We start from the raw sequence: 6,641 nt of genomic DNA on the forward strand, positions 1-6,641 counted from the left end.
GGGGCCGGCGGGCCGGGCGGGAGCAGCCCCGGCTGCGCGGGGCTGGGGCGAGCCCCTGCCATTGTCCTTCCCATTAAAGGAAGCCCGAGAGGCCGGGTGAGGCTTCCTCTGGGAGTTCGCGCTAGCTTGTCTCGTTGAGGTGCCACGAGGGAGAAAAATAGCAACAATAACAAAAATTACAATAACAGAAGAAGGCCTTTCGGAGTGCTGCAGGCAGAGTTTGCCCGCTCCGTTCTCCGCCGTCGCCCCGGCGGCTGCCGGACCCTGCCCTGAGCCCAGGCTGTGTACAGGGAGCAGCGGCGCAGTGGGTGTAAGGATTGAGGCCCGTAACTTAATTTTGAAAATATTTTAACTTTAATTGGCTGTCTACTGTGGTAGTGATCGACCTCTCTGCGCCCCTTTCAGCCTCCTGCTGTAACAGGCCCGGGCGTGGAGCGCGGGCTGCCGGAGGTGATGCTCCGCGGTCTGTTCTGTTTTGGCTCCTGCTTTATCTTCCGTGCTCTATGTAGATTTAGCATTTTGAGACATTCTGAATAAAAAAAGAAAAACCTCACAAAGAAATCTATTCCATGCTGTAGAAGAAGCTACTTGTTTGGGTAGTTTTTCCTTTCTTTGGTGGATCTTCCAAGGAGGTGGTGGTGGAGGTGTGAAGGATATTTAAAAATAACTGGCAAGACAAAATTCTTCCAGCACTGCTTTTTAGTTTGGTTGGGTTTTTGTTTGTTTGTTAAAGTGACATAAGCCATGTGACCTAGAACTCTGGATGAGATTGAAGGAGAGCAGTTCCTAGAGAATGGAAGCACAGGGTGTGTCTTGTTCCTAAGTGCTCTCTGGTGAGATGATCCATCTCTCTTCTGGCTGTCTCCAGCAGGGAGTAAGGCATCAGTACTGAGACACTGTATACTCACAGTAAACGTGTGAAGCTTTTGGTGTGGAAGGTTGAGGTGCTAGCACTATCTGGTTGGGAGAAGAATTGTGTGGAGAGAGAAGGGATCAGGTGGGAATTCAAGTCTCATCACTGGTGTGAAGTAGGAATGAGCTGTGGTGGAAACTGCTTTGCAACTTTCGGATTGTGTGTTTGGGTTTTTTTGGAGGAATTCAGGACACCTGTGTTTGTAGAATGGTGTTCTTTATCCTTTGGGTGATGACACTGGAAGAAAGCACTTTTAGGGTGTGATCTGTATCCTTTTAGCTCTGTTCTTGGAGGATGGAATATAGTGTTGTTGCCTGTCCTTAGAGGGCTGTCTTGTTCAAAACTATAATGCCACAGAAACAGGAATTTTTAGAAATAGCTTTCTAAAAGTTTGTAAGTGCGTTTATATTGAAAAAAACCAATGTAAGTTACAAGTAAAAACAAGTAAGTTTCACAGTTGGCATTTTATGTTTGTTGATCTTGTTCTTAGGTGAACTTGCTGAAGGTGCCGTCTGGGTCGAAATCACAATCATGGAAAGCTGATTTTCTGGGTGGTGTGTGCTCTGTGTGATTATTTTTTTTTAGTGTAAGTTGATCCAGTTAGCTTCCTTTGTAGCTCCCTTTGTATTGTAGCATTATCTGCAGTCCCCGAATCAGGAGAAAACTCACTTAGTTCTAGTATTATCTCCTGTCCCCGAATCAGGAGAAAACTCACTTAAGTCTCGTTCTTGTTTCTGGGCACAGGCTTTGTCTGACATTTAGTGCATTGTAGGCAAACTTTCCCGTTTAAAGCCTCTTTCCTGTCCTTCCTGCCTCCTTGTGGGGAGCGGAGGGTGGCAGAAAAGACGGGAAAAGTGTGATCTTTTGCTCGGAGCAGTGTCTGTGCAGAGCCTTTGCATGGGTAACGTAGCTAACAGCCCTGCAAGGGGGTGTGTTCTGGGCTGCCTTTTACTGGCGTTAGGCCTTGTAATACTGAATGAAAGGACCATAAAAAGCCCTTGCTCTGAGCCCTAAGATGCTGTTTAATTGGGATGCTTTCCTTGGTATTCAAGGCATAACTTTTTGCGCTTGGGTGTAGCAAAAAAATTGTTGGCATGGTGTCTTATGAATTTGGTTATATCTGGATGATGAATGAGTTTATTGTATGTTTCTAATCAATAACTGAGAAATATTGGATGGTTTTGAGGCTGACCTCTGATTTTCTTAGAGGGTATTTTTATTTAGTTTGTAAAGCTTTATTGGGTGGCTACTAATGTGCCATTACCTGTAAATGGGTGTTTGGAAAAGGGAGGAATTTTTCTGCTGACGAACTGCTACAATTGATTCTCTTAGGCTGTCAAGTTTCTCATTGTGGATTAGGTGTGGCGCAGTTTGAGCACTGATAAGTGTGAATAAATTAAACGCTTGTTTTGATGTCCCTGTGTTAGTTCAGAATTGTCATTGGGGTGTATGCGAGGGGAAGTGGAGTTCACAGAGCGATTGTAAAAACTGTTCCACAGATCCTCCCTTTATTTTTTTGCTTTTACAAAAAATTTGACCCGGGTGGAGTATGGAAAAAATGTGTGGATTTCAGAGACACTTGTGAGCTCTCTGTGCCATGTTGCTTTGCATTGTGGCTTCCTGTGTCAAAACTTCCTGTTTTTTGGTAGAACAGACTTTCACACTTTGCCACCTGTGGTACATTTCTTTTCTAAGGCTAGGAGGGCTGCAATTCACAAAATCCATGAACGTGCTGTGGTTTGCGTTTTGCTTCAAGCTGAAGTAGCTCAGATAAAGTAAATGAGACCCTCAAACAGTGAATGGTGCAGGCTGCTACTAAAGGGGAATTAAGCAGAAGTTATTTCTAGATGCAGAGGTTACATTCTAGATCCAAAGGATGGTCATGTGTCTTCCTCTCTGGTATTGCCCCAGTCCTAAAGTCTTTGGCTCTTCCAAAGCTCTGCTGTTGGTGGCTTGGGTGGAGCTACTGATGCTGCCTTCAGCTCCCAGCACAGTTTGGACAGGAACAGGATCCTTCTCTTCGATTCTTTTGCTCATGCTCAGTCAAAAGTATCTCATGAAGGTTAAGAACAACGTCAGAGATAGTCAGACTAAAGCTTATCAAGGTTAGGTATGTGTGGGTTTTAAAAAGTAACAGTTTGGATCTTCCCAAGAATACGGGAATCTGAATTTTGATTCAGCAACCTAAAAAGAAGGGGGGGGCTGAAATGTCTAAGCTCTGATGACTTCATTTTAAATGTGCAATTTAACTACTTAACTATAGCTGAATGTCATATTTGAACTCCTTTTTGTGTTGTAAAACAACTTTATCCTGGATAAAATCTGCTTTCAGATAGTCAGCTGAAAAATCATTGTTGGGCAAAATCTTCTCTTTTGGGAATGTCACAGGTGAGGATAATAGCAAAGTGCAGGTGTTGAGGATCACCTGCAAAAGTGGTGGTCCTTAAAAATTGACTGCTTAAGAGATTGTGATGTTTGTAGTTGATTGTGAAGCTTTTTGACCAGTCTCACATAAGTCTTGGAACTGAAGCCCTCAGATAGAAAACCACTCTGCTTGGTTATTCACATGTGAATTCTGTTATCATTTGTGCAGAAAACCTTTAACAAGTGAAAATAAAACATGCTGGCCACAATAGGAACTATATCCAAATCCAGGGCTCTTAGCTGGGTTTAAAAATAAGTATATTTTCTTTTCTGATCCAAAGTGTGCCTCAACCCCCGTTTGGCAGGGGGGAGGGATCAGCACTTGTTTTGCTTCAGTGTTTCCTGTCTTTCTTCAACTCTTTGGGAGCCAAGCAACAGTGTTTTGTCCTTTTCATTGTACCACGGCTTATGTGTGATATGTGTGAGTGGAAGAATTTCTTATCTAAGGTGAATGCTTTATCTGTGCTTCCTCTGAGAGCTCTTGCTGTGTCATTGTCTTTAGAAGTTCTGCAAAATCTGAAAATCTTAGGCCCGTCTTCATCCTTAATCTGAACCTGAAAGGCAAGGGTGTAATAAACCCAGGGCTCTGCTTCCCCTCGATCTTTGTAGCGAGCATTGTTGAATGTTGTCTTGGTGTTGTAAAAGAGCTTCTGGGGTATTAGAAAAAAACTTGTCTTTGTTTTGTGCTCCTGGGCTAGAGAACAGGCATTTACACCAAACTGATAAAGGTCTTCCATGGGAAGAGCTGTCCTGGAAACCCCCTGATGTAGTTGGGGCTCTTTGGCCCTAATTGGCTCTGGCACTTGATGAGCTTGTGTGTGCATGTGAGCTTTTGGCTTTAGGGGTTGTTTTATTTTGCTATTCTCGTTCTGATTCAGGCAGGTTGTTTGTCTGCAACCTCAAATGTGTTCATGTGTCCCAACAGCCCTTTCCAGAAATCTGTTTTCCTCTCTTAACAGTTTTTGTTTCCTGCTCAAAGACTAAATAATTGATACTTGAGTCTCTCTGGAAAGGAGTTTTGTCTAAATAATTGATGGACTTGAAGGTAACAAAGTCAGGTGTTTGAGTTGCTGCCTTTACAGCTACAGGATGAAGCAGAGTATTTGGAGGCAGCTGAATGCTGTGAATTTTAAAATTTTTTAAAACCTCATTTGTTCAGCTTGGCAAGTTGTGTACTCTTGCTTTGGAGCATAAAATGGGTGCTGAAATATGTTTGCTGCCATCTAGAAACTTCTGGAGTAGAAAACAAAGGGAATATCCTCATGTAACTTGGATCTGAAGGGAGACCCCTGAGAGCTTGGACTCTGGTCTTTATGTGACAGCAGCCTTCTGGCTGCCAGGGTATGGAGCTGGTTCTGTGGATGCATATTGCTTTTCCCTCAACAGTTTGTTATTAGATGGTGCTCGGGGAAGGACTTCATGGGGGTGAAATATGCCCGCAGTGGTGGAGCTGTACCTAATAGAGGGTAACAACAGCAAAGCTTTCCACCCTGCCCTGGGTAACTTCAGTTTGGCTGCATGGCAAGCCTGTGGAGCAGGGAGCTTCATCAAAAAAGCTGCCTGACTTGAAACTAATGGAAGGCAATTAGTGAGATGACTCTTGGAAAGCAGTTGGTGAGATGGCTCTTGGAAGACAGCAAGGCAGCTTTCTTTGCCAAGCGTCCATCATGCTGAGCTTGCAAAGGATATTTTGACTGAGTGGTCATAGCAGTGGTCTGCTCCTGCAAAACAGGAGAGGGTTCAACTGAAAGGGCTTGTCCAGCTGGGGCAAGTGAGAAGGGAAGGTGCAGTTCAGCTCTGTGGTGGTGTTTTGTTTGAGCTGTGCTGCTCCTGTGGCCAGTCACACTGTACTGTCAGCCCATTCAGGTGGCGGGTTCCTGCGTTGTCACGTTTTTTCCATCAGGAGCTGTGTTTCTCATTTTACTGAAGGCACAGGTTAGGAAGTGTTTGTGTCCAAGCTCTGCACCTACTAATTCTGCTGGTGTTTGTAATTAGCTGTTGCAGGCTGAGGTCTGTGTTGGAAGGAGCACTGACTGTGTCCCTTCAGAGCCTTTGTTGCCCTGATGTCTAAATAGCACCGTGTTGTTCTTGGCATCATCTGGAGAGGTGGAAAACCTGTTTTTTCTCCTTCCCCAGGGGCAGATGCAGAGACTTTGGGCGAGACAGTCCAGGCTTTCTCACGACCTGCCAGAGCACTGGCTTTGGGGGAAGGGCTGGAGCTGTTCAAGCATGGGCTTGTCCTGAAGCAGCATTGGTTTTTGTCTTTTTAATCTTTTCCCTGTGGTGTGGTAGCGTGTGCAGAGTGCTCTGCAAGCCTACTTGCTGGAGCTCCTGGGGCATTAATTGTTGCTGTGTATTTGGGCTGAGACATTGACTCTGCTGAAGTGGTTAGGATTGTGAGACATTGGTGAAGGCTGTTTTGTCACATCTTTAAGATTTTCCAGTGCTGCCTTAGAGGTTTATCTTCTAGTTGGGTTTTGCAAGTTTCACAAGTGTGTTTCTTTACCAGAAAGGAGGTAAAGAGATGAATTTCACAGTGGTTGACTGCCTACGTGGCCACAAAGAGCCATTTTCTCTTATGGCTTAGAAGCTGGTGATTGTCATCCTTGGCAAGTAAAATGAGCCTGTCCTGGTTGTTATGAATGCAGCTGCTGGAGGTGGAGGGCAGCAAAGGAAAGCTTTGGGGGTGTTGTCCCCAAACTCCTCACACCTTTCCCCAAAAAGTAGCGTTCCCTGGTGCCTCATTTGAAATGAGTGTTGCTCTGGTGTTGAAAGCATAGGCCCTGGTAATTGAGGTGGGAGGGGAGAAAAAAAGAGGTGTTGTGGATTGAACTCTACTTCTTGTTTCTGTGACATAAAGTTAGCATTGTTTAAACAGAATGAGTGGTGAATGTAGCTAGTATTATCCAGATATTGCAGTCATTACTTAGCATGCTTGTTTCTGGAGATTAGATTTCAACTCTGGAATTTTAAATTTTTTTAAACTAAAAAATACCTTGATCTGGTTTAAACTGTTAAAATAAATATCTGTTTTATTATATGTAATAGATATGTTTATATATATAAATTCATATATAGGAATATTCAGTGTGAAGGTTTAGAAATATGGTGTGGATGTAGACAGACTGCCCATTATATCTAAAGCAAGGAGCATTTTTAAGGAAACAAACCACAAAACCCAAAGCAAATTATATGCTCATCACTTCTTTGTTGTATATTGCTATAATCAGCCTCTTTGGGTTTTTTCCTTATGAAAAGAGAAAATAAAGATATATTCTTTCAGACTGAAATGTAACTGGAGACA

Source organism: Geospiza fortis, unplaced genomic scaffold (genome assembly GCF_000277835.1).
Source record: "Geospiza fortis unplaced genomic scaffold, GeoFor_1.0 scaffold130, whole genome shotgun sequence".
Taxonomy (NCBI): Eukaryota; Metazoa; Chordata; class Aves; order Passeriformes; family Thraupidae; genus Geospiza; species Geospiza fortis.